Source organism: Desmodus rotundus, chromosome 5 (genome assembly GCF_022682495.2).
Source record: "Desmodus rotundus isolate HL8 chromosome 5, HLdesRot8A.1, whole genome shotgun sequence".
NCBI lineage: Eukaryota > Metazoa > Chordata > Mammalia > Chiroptera > Phyllostomidae > Desmodus > Desmodus rotundus.
The window spans coordinates 49,552,645-49,569,149 of record NC_071391.1 but is presented as its reverse complement, the minus strand read 5'-3'; the positions used below and the strand labels follow the sequence as shown (position 1 = coordinate 49,569,149).

At 50.2% G+C, this 16,505-nt stretch overlaps 1 long non-coding RNA gene across 1 annotated transcript; it reads right to left on the bottom strand.

Moving 5' to 3' along the window:
* Positions 1–13,649: 13,649 nt before the first annotated feature.
* LOC123477920 (uncharacterized) lies at positions 13,650–15,751 on the bottom strand. The gene is made up of 3 exons (XR_008426996.1): positions 15,682–15,751; positions 15,339–15,586; positions 13,650–14,254 (listed from the first exon to the last, which is right to left on the bottom strand). It is a non-coding gene; the product is annotated as an uncharacterized lncRNA (long non-coding RNA).
* Positions 15,752–16,505: the final 754 nt, after the last annotated feature.

Sequence of the window (16,505 nt, the reverse complement as noted above, 5' to 3'; positions counted from 1 at the left end):
GCACAGGGCCTGAGGGCGCCAGGCTTGTAGGCCAGGTGGGGGATGGGGTGGGGTGGGCGGCCCCCATGGCTCAAAGCTTCCTGGCTTTCTCAGTCCCTGGTGCTGGCACACCCCACAGGACCCGGGATCTACTGCCTGCTCCCTGTGTCCCTGTCCTGTAGGCAGCTCAGAGGCCCAGTGTCCGAGGCCCTCCAGCCCCATCTCTCTCTGGCCGCCTCTCACCTGGCGTTCCCAGCTGACAACTACTGACCACTTCTGGGCAGGCCCTGCTCTGAGCACTGGATGTATATCATACGTAATTCTAATAATCTCTGAAGAGATTTCTATTATTATCGCCCTCATTTTAGAGAAACTGAGACTCAAAGATGCCACAGCTGCAAAGTGTCAAAGCTGAGACTTAGACCCAAGTTGGCCCACTCCAGAGCCAGCGAGCTCAAGCATTAGTGGGCCCTGCCTCCTGACCTCCCCAACACCAGGCTCTCTCCCGCTTCCTCCACCTGAAACGTCTCACCCACCTAGACTCCACGTGCCAAACTCCTCCTTATTCAACCAGTGTCTGCATCACCTCCTCTGGGGAGACTGCCCTGATTTCCCTCCTCCAGCTGCCCAAAGCCCAGGACTGCCCTGGGCCACAGCCATTGGGATCTCTGCCTGCTCTGCCACCAGGCAGGGAGCTTCTGGAAGTCCTACCAGTATCTTTTCTGTGTCCCTGTGACCCATGAGCCAATGCAGAAGGTGAGGTCAAAAAAGATTTCCTGAAAAGATGGCCTTTGCTCTCCAACACTTAAAAACTGCATTACGACCGGCCCTCAGACAGAGAATGGGGTGACAGTTTCTCAGACAGACCCAGGGCACACAGAGGGTACTGAGGGGGTTCAGGGTGTGTGCTGCCCAAAAGCGGCGGTGGCCAGGAGTGCGGCCGAGAAACAATCTTCTCACACCTCCCTCCACTTCCCTCCAGTTTCTTCTGGCCTCTAGGACCCTGTCTTATCTTCTCTCTCCCCTCCCCCACCTTACTGGAAGCAGTTGGGGCTGTGGTGGCTGGGAGCTGGGTCGGGTGGAGGGGAGGAGGCCCAAGCTGTTTATAGGAACTGGAGCAGCTCCATCCATCAGCTCTGTTTGGAGTGGAGAGCAAGCACAATAAATACCTTGGCTCCTCCCCAGCTGTGCTTTCCCTGAACTTGGCCACTCCAACTCCAAAGCTCTCTGGCCTGCTGGTTCTCAGGACCCAGCTCCCACTCCACCCACCCAGCTCCCACCTCCCACCTCCCACCAAGCTGCTCTGGAAAGAGCCTTGCCTGTGGGATCAGAGATGCAGGCCTGCGTCTAGGCTCTGCCACTGTTTTACTTTGGGGGCAAAAGCAAGTCAAGCCACTTGTCTGTGCCTCCAGTTCCCATCCGTAAAATGGGGTCTTTACCACGGCTCCCATGCACACAGCAGCCAGAATGGCTTGAGTGTCCCCTGTGTGCTGGGTCCTGGTGGGATCCCCAGGAACAGTCAGACAGAGCCTCTGCCTACGGGTGGAGGGAGGGCCCACGCCGCAGTGCAGGCAGGAAGTGGTCAGGCTTGTGAGGGAGGTCCAGATTTTGTGCTCTGGATTTGTTTGCAGCAGGGAGCGGCCCTTCCAGCTGGAGGAGTGAGGTGGACTTCGAGGACATCTGGGCTCACCCTGCAAGGAAGGGTAGGGTTTCAGCGTGTGAAGATGGGAAGTGGCGTCCTGGGTGGGGCAGAGAGGAGTCTGCTTTGTCCTCCTTGGTGCTACAGCACCTTCTGCTTTGACCTTCTCACCTTCTGGGACTTCCTATCCTTTTCTGGAAATCTTGGACTCATCCCCCTCTCCCAAGCTGTGGATGCCTATTCCCGGAAGTCTGCAGTTACGCCCCCACTCCCACCTCCTCCCTAACAACCCCCCAAGAAAATGGAAGACTTAGGTCAGGGGAGAACGCATTAGGCAATAGCATGTGTTTCTGGAATCAATAAGGAAATAAATGAGTAAAGGAATGAATAAAAGAGTGAGTCAATGAAAAAAGAGAATAAGTAAATGAATTACTGAATTCAACTGAAATTCCCTAAGCCCCTGCTAGAAACCACGCCGGCTGCTGTGCACACAAGACCCCTCTGCTTGCCAAGCTGAGCTTACTGGAGGAAGTAGGTGCTAAACACACATACACACACAGACACTCACTCAAGTAAAGACAAAATGGCAAATTATGATGAGAACCATGAGAGGAAGTAATACGAAGCTGGAATTGAGAGGGGTGGACTTAAGAAGGCCTCTCTGAGCGTGGCATCTGGAAGCTAAGACTGCAGGGCGGCTTGAGAATTTGCCTAAATGCTTAGGGAGAGAAAAAGAAACACTCTAGACCCTGAGGTTCATTTTCATGCACTGAAAACAGCCCCCTACACTGGGACTCTCCCAGCCCTTTCCCCTCCTGAGCGACTTGGCTGCCCATTTTAGAATCATAGAGAAAAGTATGCAAGGCTCCTGGGAGTCAATCATTGTAAGGCCGTGGGGCTAACGAGTCTGTAAGCTAAGGCAGTCTAGGTCCAAAGGTCCTTGCTTTTAAATTTTGAGGGGTGGGTATGTAGGATGGGCTTGCTCCCTCCTCCATTTCTTGATCTCCCGTGTCAGCTTGCAGCCCTCCTGTTCTTTCACCCCAGGTAACTTACTGACATTCTCATGTCTAACCTTCTCTATGTTTTCTCCATAATCAAGTAATCATGGACAGACATTTAAATTATATGCAAATACACATGTGGATATATCAGTCTTTTATAAAAATGGGATAATATACACATTTTTCTGCCTTCTTCTTGTACTCAACAATACTTCAAGGAAATCCCCCAAGCAAACTGACATAGCTCTGATTCATTTTTGGTAGTATGCAATGTTCCATAGTGTGGGTGTTCCACAATCCATTCAGCCACTCACCAATTGATGAACATCGACTTTGTTGTATTTTCTTGAAACTATGAACATGCTGCAGAAATATCCTCATTCATATGCTTGTGGTCTCTTGGACTTGTGTGTCTGTCAGGTAAGTCGTTATAAGTGGGATATCAGGTCAATGGACATATATTATATATATTATGTATAATTTTAATAAAGCTTACCTTTCCAGGAGACAGTAATGTTTTACATTCCCACAAGCAACTTATGAAAGTATCTTTTCCATTTCTGTGTGTTTATTGTCAAAATAAAGAAAAGCAATTGGCTTTTGTATATTTATCTTATATCCAATAACCTTACCAATGCTTCTTAATTCAAATTGGTTTTTGAAAATTCTTTGGGGTTTTTTTTTCATTTATTTTTGGTTTTTGTTTCTCTCCTAGAGGCTTGGGTTTTCTAGGTATACAATCTTTTAATGGCCTCATCGTTGTCACCAGAGTAGCATCTGCTCCTGCCCAGGACTGTCCTAGCCCAGCCTATGGCCGGGTTGCAGGCACCCCACTGCCCACCAAAAGGCTCTTTCTCCCAGGTCCTCTCTTCCTAAGATCGGGGTTCCAATCCCATCTCTCTGGTTTGCAGGAGCAGAGTGGAGTTGTGGGTGGGGGCTCAGAATCCCTGCTGCTCTGTTCCCCAGACTGTATTTGTTCCACCCTAACTGGAATTCTGTTCTCCTCCTAGGGCAGAGGCTGAAAACTGGTGGCCTGTGGGCCCGATTTAGATTCCAGGCATGCTTTGTTTGGCCCACACAGTGGTTTATGTAAATCTGGATTAGTTGCCAACCTTTAAAAACTGGAAGAGTTGTTTTAAATAAAAATCTGGATTTCTGATTTTTCTTCAAATTCTTGAAAATCTAAAAACCTGAGCCCCTCAGGACACAGGACAATGAGTGGCAGGAGCTGTGAAATTACATGTCCCTCTGAGGCGGTGAGCTTCTTGAGGGCAGGGGCCCATCCAGTCCTCCTGTACCCCAGCACCTGACACGGCGCCTGGCTTCCGGCAGGGGTCGTGAAAGTTTCATTTCTTTCCTTCTATATCATGCACCAGTTTAGAAAACATGTAAGATAAGAGTCCCACACATTAAGGGTCTGACCTTTCTTGTGCTGTGGCCCCATGACAGTCTGAGGAAGCCTGTGTGCCCCATCTCAGAAGAAGGTTTTCAAATTTGTAAAACAAAACAATACATATGACTGCAAAGGAAATCAAGTATATTGGCTGCAATTATAAAAATGTTTTAAAATAGTTGGGATTTGGTGATAGATTTTTTAAATTAACACATTAAATAAAGAGATCTAGTGGCCGGTCTCATAACTATTGTAACTTTGAAGCACTGGTGTGCAGGAGCAGTATTTTGAGAGACCCGCAACAGCTGTAACCAAGCACGAAACACCTGCGATTTCTGGTGGTGACGGGAGGCCAGTGTCTCGGACTGGCAATACCACAGGGGTTTGTGGCCCACGTTCATGATGGAAAGAGCAATTACGTTGTCATTGGAGGCTGATGATGAAAATAAAGATGTAATTTTTTCTCATCTAAGTTCCCAGACCCTAAGAATTCTACCCATGGATCTCAGGTCAAGATCCCTGTTTTGGGGAAAAGGTGTTAGTGGCAGCTACAGCTGAACCACAGTAACAAAGAAACACAAACCCATAGAAACCATCCCAGTCTTGGGTGTTCTTGTGTAGGGCAGGGTTGAGCTGCAAGCTAGATCACTTTTCTGGAGGCTCTTTGGCCATACGTTCCAAGAATCTTAAAAAGGTGCATCTACTTTACCGCAGCAATTCTGTTTCCAGGATTTTATCCTAAGGAAATAAGGATGTAGCCAAAAGAAACACTGGGTGTGAGGCTGTTTATTATCGCCAAGGGCGCATCCAGCTTTTGTGGGCCCTGCAGCTTATGCAATTTAGAGGGCCCCTCTTACAAAAAGAAGACAAAATCATGACTATAAAATTACTAGAACCTCCCTGGACATTTGGATAGGTCCTGAGGAAGTGAGGGACTCTGTAGCTAAAGCTTCATCAGCTTCATATAAATTAACCCAATTATAGCATTATTAATAATAACCTAAAATTAGAAACAACTTAAACTGTGTCAGGGTTTGTTATAGTAAATTATAGTATGTCTACACCAGGGAACGTGATCAGTCATTCAAAATGATATGAATGTAGCGATGTGTTTATTGACACAGAAAGATGCTCAAAACATAATATGAAGTAAAAAGGCAGGTTATAAAATATGTAAAAGATCCCAGTTTTGTTAAAGTAATGTTAGGTATGTGTAATACAATGTTAAATGGGACTTTTTCTGTCTCAGAATTGCTTCTTTCTCTCAGAACTTCAAAAAGCAGCACCAGACACAACCCAGCAGGCCTCCAGCAGCGAGGGTGACAACCTCACCCCGTCACCCACCTCCAGCCTCACAGCAGGCACTGACCTGGCAGAGGAGGATGGGTGCGGAGGCTTTCCATGGGGAAAGATGTCCACGTGCTGTCACCCTACACAGCGCCAGCCAAGTGACTGGGGCTTTCTTGGAGCTTAGAGGACGCAGAGCCTGGGCCCACCTCTTCCATGGAAAGGTCTGGAGATAAGAGGCTTGTGGGAGCCGCACTGGTGGTAGCCTGGCGTGGGGCTGGGTGCTGCTGTGGGAGCTGCCTGTGCTTCCAGAGCTTGGTAGCAAAGGAGAGGGATATTTCCAAAAGAGAACCAACTGGACACAGTGCAAGGTAGCTGGGCAAGAGCCATCCTGAAAGGTCCCTGTCCCAACAGTCTGCCTTTTGCCTACAGGAGGACCCTTAGTTGGAGTGGAGGGGCAAGCACAGGTGGTCAGCCAGGAGTACGTCCCCTAAGCCCAGGAGCCAACAGGAGGAGACCACAAAGAAGGCTGGCTCCACAACCAAAAAAAACGTTTACCTCATGAGGGCAAGGGCCAGAGTCTGGGCATCTGCCACCCAGAGGTGTCTGATGCCAGTTCACAATGATTCCGCTCCTGACAGACCTGTCACTTCCCTTTACCTTGTGCAGAGCCCCGCTCAACCCCAAGCCTGACTCAAAGATGAAGACCCAGAGCAAAGGAGAGACAGCCCTTCCTTTCCCTAACACAGGTTTCTGAACTGTATCTGGCGGAGAGCTGTAGGGGAGGAGAGAAGCTTTGAGGAACCGGTTTCTTTGTTTGGTTCTGTATTTGAGGTGTGATTTCCATTTGGTGAAATTCACCCTTAATGCATGTTTCCGGGAGTTTTGATAAACATGTACAGTCACGTACCCACCACCATGGTCAAGATGTAAAACATTTCCATCACCCTGAAAAGTTCTCTTGGGCCCCTCTCCAGTCAACTCCTTTCTCTACCCCCGCCCTTAACCCCTGATCGGTTTTTCTGCCACAGTTTTTTTGCCTTTTGCAGAATGCCATGTAAATGAGATCACCCAGTACCTAGACTTCTGAGTCTGAGCTCTTTCACTTAGTATGACGCACTTGAAATTCACCCGTGGTGTTGACAAAATTGAGGTTCCTTCCTATGACTGAATAGCAGCCCGTTCATCGAGCGGACGTACCACAGTGAGTCAAATATTCACCTATTGAGAAACATTTGAGTTGTTTCCAGTTTCTGACTGGAATTATAAATAAAACTACTAAAACATTCACATGTAAGTGAGCTTTGGTGTGAACGTAAGTTTTCACTTGTCTTGGTCAACACCTGGGAAGGGAGTGTTGGGCCTTATGTTGCGTGTAGGTTTGACTTTCAAAGACACTGCCAAACGCTCCTCCCACCTGATTGTTCTATTTTTAGTTCCCATCTGCAAAGTGCAAGAGTTTCAGTGGCTCCTCATCCTCACCAACTCTTGGGATTATTATTGTTGTTTTTACTTCATTCCATAAGAGTATGGTAGGAAACGGAAGATTTTTTTTGTTATTTTTAATAGACGTTTTTTGGAGCGGTCCTTTATCAGATATGTCTTTTGCAAATATTTTCTTCCAGATACTGAATTCAACTGGATTTTATTTTTCTTAACTTTTAGTTTGGAAACAATTTCAAACTGGCGGAAGAACTGCGAGACCAGCACAAAGAACTCCCAGCCTCTGTCACCCAGACTCACCAGCTGTTAGCGATCATTACCATTTTCCTTTGTCACCTTCTATCTCTCTCCACACCCACACCTCCCAAACCATTTGAGAGTATGTTGCGTCGTTACCCCACATATTTCAACATGTGCTTCCTAAGGAAAAAAATACGTTCTCTTACACAACCACGGGACAGTTATCAGTTCAGGAAATTTAACATTGCCATTATCGAATCTTCAGGGCAGATCCACCTTCCACGGAATGCTTTAATAATGTCCTTTCTGGCGATGTCCCCTCTAACCCAGGACCCAGTCCAGGCTCATGTATTCCACTCGGTTGCCATGTCCCTTTCATCCTCTGTCGTCAGGGACCATTCTCCAGTCTCTCATCGTCTGTCCCATCACCGACGCCTCAGCTGCACCTAGGCCAGTTCTGCAGACTGGTCTTCCAGGTGAGTTTGTTGGATGTTTCCTCCGCACGGTTCTGCCTTTTCGGCAGAAATACTACAGAAGCGATATGTCTTTCTCAGGTCACCGCATGAGGAGGTGCTTTGTGCTCCACTGGGAATAGCTGTTAATACGCACGAGGGGGAAAAACACTGGAAGGAGGATGTTCACCTAAAAAAAAGAGCGGGAGGATTTCAGGTGATTTTTACTATCTTCTCTGACTTACCACAGAACGGACCTCCACCCAGCAAGCATTTAATGCAGAAACCTACCACCTCCAAGCTCTGCCCTCTTACCCACTTCAAACTAGACCATGGCCTTCGGTGCTCTGGGGAAAAGGAGGTCACAGTCAAAAGGTAAAGAAAATGACACAACGTAAACTTCGTCTTTTGAATTTTCACTATCCCAGGTCCTTCCACTGAAGGGATTATCCAGGGTCATTTTTACTGAGTGCAATTTTCACCTTCTACTTACTTTTAGAGTTTTTATAATACAGTTAACTTATGTTATTTCTGAGTGGTAAAAATGATATTTAAAAAGGTGAAAAAATCATCCACTTCCATGAATTGACATTTTGAACTGTGACCAGAAACCTCAGCAGCCTGGGGTGGAAGTGGCTTGGTCTTTTTGCTCTCTCACCAAGACTGACAGCTGTCAGAGAGGCGATGAGGGTGGAGTGATTTATATGTCACTACAGACATCACGGAAATTCTCAGTGTGGCATCTTCAGAAGGAGGAGGAGCTTGGAGGCTGGCACCTCAAAGGGGAAAATCCCTACAAGTCAGTCACCATGCTGGCATTTCTTCCCCCTAAATGTCTCTCATCTCTCCATCCTCCTGCCCCAAGGGTTCAGACCGACAGCATCTCTCACCTGGATTGTGGCCTCGGCCACAGATTTCCTGGTCTCCCTTCTTCAGTCTGCTCTGTGACTGAATAAGCTTCCCACACCCCTGCTGTTTTTTTACCTCCTTGCCATGGCTCCTTGCTGCCCTGCCACCTACTCCACTAAATACCTTCCCCAAAACACTGACAACATCCGTGTTTCCCTACCCTCTGTCCCCCCCTGCCTTCGCCCCTGCCAATATCCCACAGCCCAGCCAACTGTGGGTGCGCACTCACCCCTGCGCTGCCCTTTTCTGCCCAGGTGCCTTTGCTTATGCCGCTCTCCTCCCTGGAATGCCTTCCCCGATAGCTCTTCCTGTCCAAACCTGGGCCACCCTGCAAGGGCGTCGACGTTACCTCTTTTAAGGAGTCTTCTGCAAACCTCGGTCCGTGCCGGGCCCAGAAGAGGCAACAGTGAGAACAACACAGGCCTTATCTCCAAGGGGCTCACAGTCCGTGGGGGAGGGAAGAAACATAAACACATAAACAGAGACACAAAGGTTGAATTAGAAGGGACGGATAGGAAAATGATATTCGCAGCAAAAAAAAAAAAAGTTGCTCTTGTAAGTCATGTATAACTTGGCTAGGACTGCCGAACAATGCTCCACAAACTGGGGTGGGGGTGGGAACCTAAAACAGCAGAAGGATGTTGTCTCAGTCCTGGAGGCTGGAGGTTCCAGACCAAGGTGTTGGCATGGCTGTGCTCCCTTTGAAGGTGGGAGGGAAGGGTCTGTTCTAGGCCTGTCTCCTGGCTTCTGGTGGTTCCCTGGCTTGTGCCACACAGTTGCAGTCCTCACATGGCATTGTCCCTGTGTCTGTGTCTCTGTGCCCAAATTTCCCCTTTTTATTAGGACACCATTCATGTTGGATTAGGGGTCCACCCTACTTCAGTGTGTCCCGTCTTAGCTAGTTAACACCTGCCATGGCCTGATTTCCAAATAAGGTCATATTCTGAGGAGCTAGGGATTTGGACTTCAACATAAGATTTTGGGGGGAAGGGTGACAAAATTCAGCCAGTAACGTGTGAGTAGTGGCCGGAACCCAAAGGACAGGGATGAGCGTGGAAGACCAGAACCGATGGTGCTGGTTCAAGCTAAACTCAGCCGTGTGAGAGAGGCAACTGGGTCAGAAGAGGGATTTGGGGAAGGACAAAAAAACAGAAACAGCTCATGGGATTTAAAAAATAAACTATCTCTGTGTGGTATGCATTGTCAAACCTTCTGTGTTCCCACAAAAGCTAGTCCTGCTCCACGCAGTGGAGTGGGGGAGGGAATGGCAAATGTGCTGGCCCAAAGCCAGGCCAAGGTCAGACCAGCCCTGCCCCCAGGAGGCCAGGGTTTCTGGGTGGCGTAGGCTAAACCTGCGGCGTGGAGGAGAGGGGCTGCTCCCAGCTGAGGGAGCAGAGTGAGGAGGAGTCTGTGGCAGCGGCTTTGTGAGGGGAGAAAAAAGACATGACATTGTATTTGGCATCAGACTGCTTTATGCATTCGTATGGTAGAAATTATTGTCCTTATTTTACTGCTGAGTGTGACATAGTGGCTCAAGGGTGACGTGCTTGTTCGGGGTCCCCCAGCAGGTACCAGCCGAAGCGGGACGTGAACTCAAAAAGTCTGACAGCCAAGCTCCTTCCAGAGCTCCTCAGGCACCCTCTGACCACAGCCTCTTCTTCCAGAGCTTGGGGCACCTTGAGGGCAGCTGAGCTCCAACAAGCCAGAGGTCTGGTGGAGTGAGAAGTGTTTCTGTGCAGCCGCCTCCGAAGCCATTGTCACATCTGATTTCAGCCAGAGATCACTTCCCATGGGCAGCGTTTTACCACAAACTGAGCCATGGGCTTCTACATGGGTTGCAGGTCCTCACTGTCACAGTCACTTGCTGGGGCAGGCAGTGCAGCCAAGAAGACTAAAGGCTCTCACCCGACAGAACGGGAGCCAGCAGATGGACTCCCAGCCTCCCAGCCTGCAGGTGGACGCTTCTGGGAGGCGTTTGTGAGCTTTGCAGGGTCCTATTGGAATGGAAGGTCCTGTCACCCACTGTGGAGATGAATGTAACACGCCCTGGCATGAGCTTTTCTTCCTCCGTGAGTCACTGTCCCCACTCCTGTACTCCCCTTCCTGGGGTCACCTCCTCAGTAAACTACTTGCACCAAAGCCTTGTGTTATATCCTCTTTGGGGAGGAACCCAAACTAAGAGAGCAATGCAGGCTCTGGAGGGAATGAGAAGGAACCCTTCCCATTCTGAAGGCAGCCATTCTGAATAGACTCAGAGCCACACGTGAAGAAGCCAGCAAAGGTGAATGGATATGGACCAGCGTTTGCTTTCAAGGTGAAGCGGGAGAGGGAGGCCTGGACATATCATGAGGTTATCGAGTGTGGGCTCCGTTTCAGCCCAGAAGAGACATGCCTCTGTTTGTATTTCTGAAAGACTAAATGGAGATGGATTGGAGGGAGTAAGACCAGGGTCAGGGAGACCAGTGAGGAGGTCATTGTCGTGACTGTGTGTAGATTTGAGTCCCAGACTAGGGAAGTGGGGATGGCCTGGAGAGAAGATGACAGAGTCCAAGGCAGTTGAGAAAGTGGAACTGCTGAACTTGGTGAGAAGCTGGATAAGGTAAGGGGTTGAGGGCAGAGAGAAGTGGGAGAGAGACCGCCAGGCTGACTCCGGGATTCTGGTGTCTTTCCCTGATGGAGGGACATGGGGAAGAGTAGGGAGGAGGGGGTGTGTTGGGCACAGTCGTCCTGGTTCACAAAGGTCTCTGGAGCACTTGGAGTTCTGTGTGTGGTGCTCAGGGGCGACGCTGGGCTTAAAGCAGACTTGAGGGGCACCTACCTAGTGACCTGGGTCACGCCCCTCTCTCTTGGGCCTGTCTTAGCTGCTGAACCAAAGGATTGCTTTGGGTGACTGCTAAGGGTACTGCAGCTCAGCAGGAAGAGCCTCTGCTGCTTCTCACCCCTGTCTCCAGTACCTTCTTCACCCCCAGCCAGGAGGTGGAAGCAGACAAACCTGGGTCCTGATTACTACTCTCCCAAGACTTTCCCCTCCCCCACCCTTCCAAGCAGAACACTGTGCTTCTCCCCGGCCCTGAGCCCAGGAGATCCAGCCTGTCCCAGGAGATGGGAGATATGGAGGGACCTGGAAACTTTCCTTTCATTGTCTTCACAGCAGCACCAGCCCCCAAACTATTCAGGATGCCCAGGGCAAAACAGACTTTGCCAAGCCACTGCCCTGTCTTAGGCGGGTGTGGATGGGGTGCCGGGGGACATCCCAATGGACATAGGGAGCAAGGCAGCAAGGTGGGGGACGGGTCCAGCTCAGTCCTGGCTAGGATTCCAGCAGGAAACAGGACCACTCACCGTGCGGGGCTGAGGAGAGATGAACGGAAAGATGGATGTGGGGAAGAGAACCAACAGAACGTGAGGAGCCCCGGACGAGCAGCAGTAGGACACGGTCACCTGCTGAGGCCTGCAGGCTCCGGAGACAGCAACGGTGTGTTCATTCCAGGGCCAGGCTGGTCCTTGGAGCCATGACCTGGGAATGTAGCAGCTACTGGCATGGTGGCCCCACAGGGAGGAGCAGGAGGACCGAATGTTTTGACCCGTCTCTCCTCTCCTGCTGGTCTCCTGCCACAGTGCGCCATTGGCTGAACCTGACAGAAAGATGATGCATCCACAGAAGTCAGCCCTCCAGGACGAGGGGTGGGACGGAGGACAGACATGGGGCAGACTGCCAGCACCCGTGTGGGATCTGGATGAAAGTTTTTTCACCTCTTTATTTCCCTCATCTGTAGAGTGGAAATGACAACGGGCTGAGTGTCTAGCACACAGAGAGCACTCAATGTTTCCCTTCCCTTCCAAGGTCTGGTTGCCCCCCCCCCCCATATTCTATTCATCAGCAGGCGCCTCCCATTCTACTTACACACAGGCACACTCCCAGCATCCCAACCCTCACATCGGACTGGGTGGATTTTACAGCACCTTGGTGCGCAATGCTTGGAGTCTGAGGACCTGGGTCAGGGTCCCAGCTCCACCCCCTCCCTTTACATATCTGAATCTTGATTTACTCACTTATTTAAAAACTCATCATAAAACTTTTCATCTTTATTATTTTTACCCACACCCATTGGTACCCCTTCCCCAATGTGCCCTGAGACATTCCTGCCGGAAGGAGTGGGATGCACTAGTTCACACGGGCAGGCACAGTCAACTCTGAGCTCCTGCAAGGCACTGGGAGGATGAACAGATGAATCAGTCAGCAGATGTATAGGGTGTATCTCATTCGTAGTTGCATCACAGGTACCTAGCACAATCTCCTCCTCCTCACGGACAGAGAATAAATGTAGAATGGCTAAACTCTTGCCTTCTGTATCTCCGTGTTTTGCGTACTCAGACTGAGCCTGGCAAACAGGAGGTGATTGCATGTGTGTGATCAGTACATGAAGGGATTACTGAATTCAGTGGGGCCCAAAGGCCACATCTGGGTGTGGGGTCATGGCATGGGGAGGCCAGCAGCCGATCCCTGGAGCCGAGGTGTCCCCTCTCAGCATGTAAGAATCAGGGCCTTGGCAACAGCTGCAGCCAGCTGGCACCAGGTCCCGGCAAGAGTCATTGTTTGGCCAAAACAGGAAGCCGCCCGAGGGGAAGTACAGCCTCGCCTCAGTGAACCCCTGAAGAATGGCCCCCGAGAAACTTGGAGACGTGCAGGCGGTCACGGACTGTGTTGCAGCTGCACCCACCCTCGGGCCGGGTAGTGGACCTCAGTTGACCCTTGTGGCCTGGTGCAGAGAGGACAGGGCTGGGAGCCAGGGCCTGGGTTCTACTCTTGTGTGACCTTGGGCAAGTCACTGCCACTGTCAGGGCCTGTCTCCTCATCTAACAACTGACGGATCTGGGCTATGCGTTTGCAGTTGAATGGATCCACGCCTGGCTGTGTCGTCGATCCCACTGGCTGCCTCTTTCCTGACGTCTTCCAGTGCCAGTGAGGCTCGTGGAAGGACCCTTTTCCACCAGGAGACGGGAAACCTCGTGGTTCCCATGGCACTTCACAGCCAGTAAAGCACCATCTCCTCATTTCATCTGAACGCCCAACAGTTATGTTGAGAGGTAGAGGTGAGGTACATGGTCCCAACTCACAGAGCAGGACAAACAAACTCAAAGTTGGGCTTCAAACCCACACCCCTGGCCTTGGATCCTGAGCTCTTGGACAGCCTCATCTGATGAGCGAATGAGAGCATGCTTGGGCTGCAGAGGGAGACAGCCGTCCACTACTGAGAGGTGACTCTGAGACGGGGGGCAGTTGGCTGGGCAGGTGCTGTGGAAGCCCAGAGGAGACAGCAGGCCCCCTGCCGGAGGAAGCGGGGTCAGGAGCTGGATTGGGGAAGGCTGGCCTGCTCGGTTTGTTTGCTGTGTATTTATTTTTCTCAATTCAGGCTCTGCCACTCACCTACTGTGTGACCCAGGCGGGCCACTCCACTTTGATGCCTCAATGATCTCAGTGGTCATCTAGAAAGGACAGCTGTCCTGCTGACCCCTGTGCTGGGTGGGGATCCAATGCGTTGATGGAGGATGGAGGCTCATGGTCATGTGGATGTGTCTGTTGCCCATCCAGCATCCATTCACCTCTTCCTTCCTCAGAGGACCCCAGTTCTGCCCATTCTTCCTACCCCCAGGTTTAACATTGGATCCCAATGAACCTAAGTCAGTCAGCACATGGCTTTCACTGAGAGACTGTTATCAGTTGGGAACGACTCAAGTCATCCTATTTGAACCAAAGAAAAGGACTTACAGTCTGGGGTTGGGAGAGAAGTCCTCTCTTGCTCTCTCCTGCTGGACATTCACACGGAAGCCGGTGGCTCCCATTGCCATTGTCAGCTGTCTTTCATCCTGAGGAGAGTGACAGCTGTCACAGGGCCACAAAGGGAAGCAGCTGAGGACAAGAGAGAAATAGAAAAGTCTGTGTTCCTGGAGACACCAGGAGCTGCTGGTGGTGCCAGAGCCACACACCCTGGAGTTGCATTGGTGTGCGGTGGTATGTTGTCTTGTTTTATTTAGACATTGGAGCCAGGGTGTTCTCTTACTTGCAGCCAAAGCATCTTCAGTGCTCCTTGTTGTCTTCAGTTTCTGATGCCCAGAGGAGGAACGAAGCACCCTCCCCATGTTGACCCACTCTTGATACTCGAGCTAGGAGGACAGTTACGAAAGCCCCGGGCACCCAGCCAGAGCTGACGACTTGTTCTCAGCTTTTTGGGAGCTCTGCATTCTTTCCTCTGTTTCTCTGGCCAGACAATTCCTCCCTCTCTGCAGCTGGTCTCTGGCCTGGGCCCAGGCCACCCCGCTGACATTCATGCTGCAAGATTGATGGGGCAGGGAGACAGAGAGCCTGGACTTTGAGGCCCCAGCCCAGGGTGCTCCCTTTGCTCAGCCTGGTTTTCTCCCTCCTCTCCCCACAGAGACCTCAGCCACTTTGCAGCCTTAGGATTATGGGTTTCAGAACATAAGGGCCCCTGGAGACGATCTAGTACAACTTCCTTGGTGTAAAAAAGTGGAAACTGAGGCCCAGAGGTAGGCAAGAGGCTTGCCCTGGGTCACATGAGCTGGGACTGGAACCCAGGTACCTTGACTCTGAGTCCAGGACTCTTTTTCCATACATGACAGGAAGGTCCTAAATTGGCATGACTTTTTCTGCTTTGATTAGTGACTGTGTACCCGGTGTCTCTAGTCTTGATCTTCCTTTTCCATCCTATGGCCACTGCTCTGATTCGGCTTTGTGGCCTCTTGCTTGGAGGCTGGCCTCATTCTAACAGTCTGTCCGTTTCCCATCTGCAACCCTGCCTCTGGCAGAGCGGCCAGGAAGTTTGTTCTTAAAACTGACCTGGTCGGTCATCTGCCTGCTTCACTACCTCTAGGACGAGGTGCAGGTTCCATGACCTAGTGTACAGGGCCCCACGTGACGTACCACTGCCCAACCTCACCAGACAAATAAGACCTGTATTTCTCACTACTAAACTCACCTGATGCCTCCTCCAGTCAGCTTTCCCGGGTTCCTCCTCCTGTGAATGGCTCTGTGTCTGAGTCTACCATGGAGCCCTCCTCAGGACAGGAGGGTCCAAGTCCAGCTGTCTGTTCCACTGGATGGTGAGGGCTTCCCCAGCAGAGGTAGCATCCACTCAGCATCGCTGCCTGCCAGCGCCCTTCACCAGATGTGACCTTGCTCCTGTGCAGTTGCCCCTTGTTGGTTCCAGGTTGTCTGTTCACAGCTCTGGGAAGGCAAGGAGAATGGGGGCGAATGATGGCAGAGTCTGATTGTCCATCCTGAGTGGGTTCCATCCCACCCAGCTCAGCCCCTCTGCTAACCTGACTTGGGTGAGAGTGTATTGCTAGTCAAGACCACAGACACAGAGAACCAGGCGACGCCCAGGGCTCTGCAAAGTCATGGGACAAAGCATAACAATCAGTCTGAGAGCAGCCAAGAAAAGCCCTGAACTTGGAAGTCAGTGCTGGGATTCTAGGAGCTCCGCTTCCAGGAATCAATCCTAAAGGGGAAAATCCAGAATGCAAACAAAGATGAACATGGCGAAATTTATTTATAATAGAAAAATCTGGAAATAATCGAGAAGCCCAGCAGTCACCGAAAGGCTTAACTATACTAGCATGTATTCAGATAGTGAAATAATGCGCAACCATTAAAATTATGTTTGTGAAAAGTTGTCATTAATGTGGAAAATTCCTGAGTGAAGAAAAAAGAATACAGAACCATATATGTAATGTAATCATAGCTGAAAAATGCATAAAGACTGGGAGGAAATTGACTAGAATGCTAAAATGGGTCGACTTAGGATAGAAAAATTGAAATTTTTTCTAAGTTTATATTTTCCTGTGCTTTCCAAACCTTCTACTACAAACTTCTATTCATTTTATAGTCAGAAAAAGTCTACTATAAACTTGTTTATATTTCATTTGGACAAAGATTAATTAGACAAGGGAGGAGAAAGGGAACGATTCTAGTTCCAACTCTCCTGGTGCGGGACGTGCGGCCTCGAGCACATCAGCCGCCCCCTTCAAGCCTCAGTTTGTTTGGTCGCCTGTTCCTTCCTTCATTCTAGAACTCTCTCCTAAGAACTTCATCTGTGCCAGCTGAGGGCCATGGACCCAAAAGTGAATCAGAATCTAAACAAATA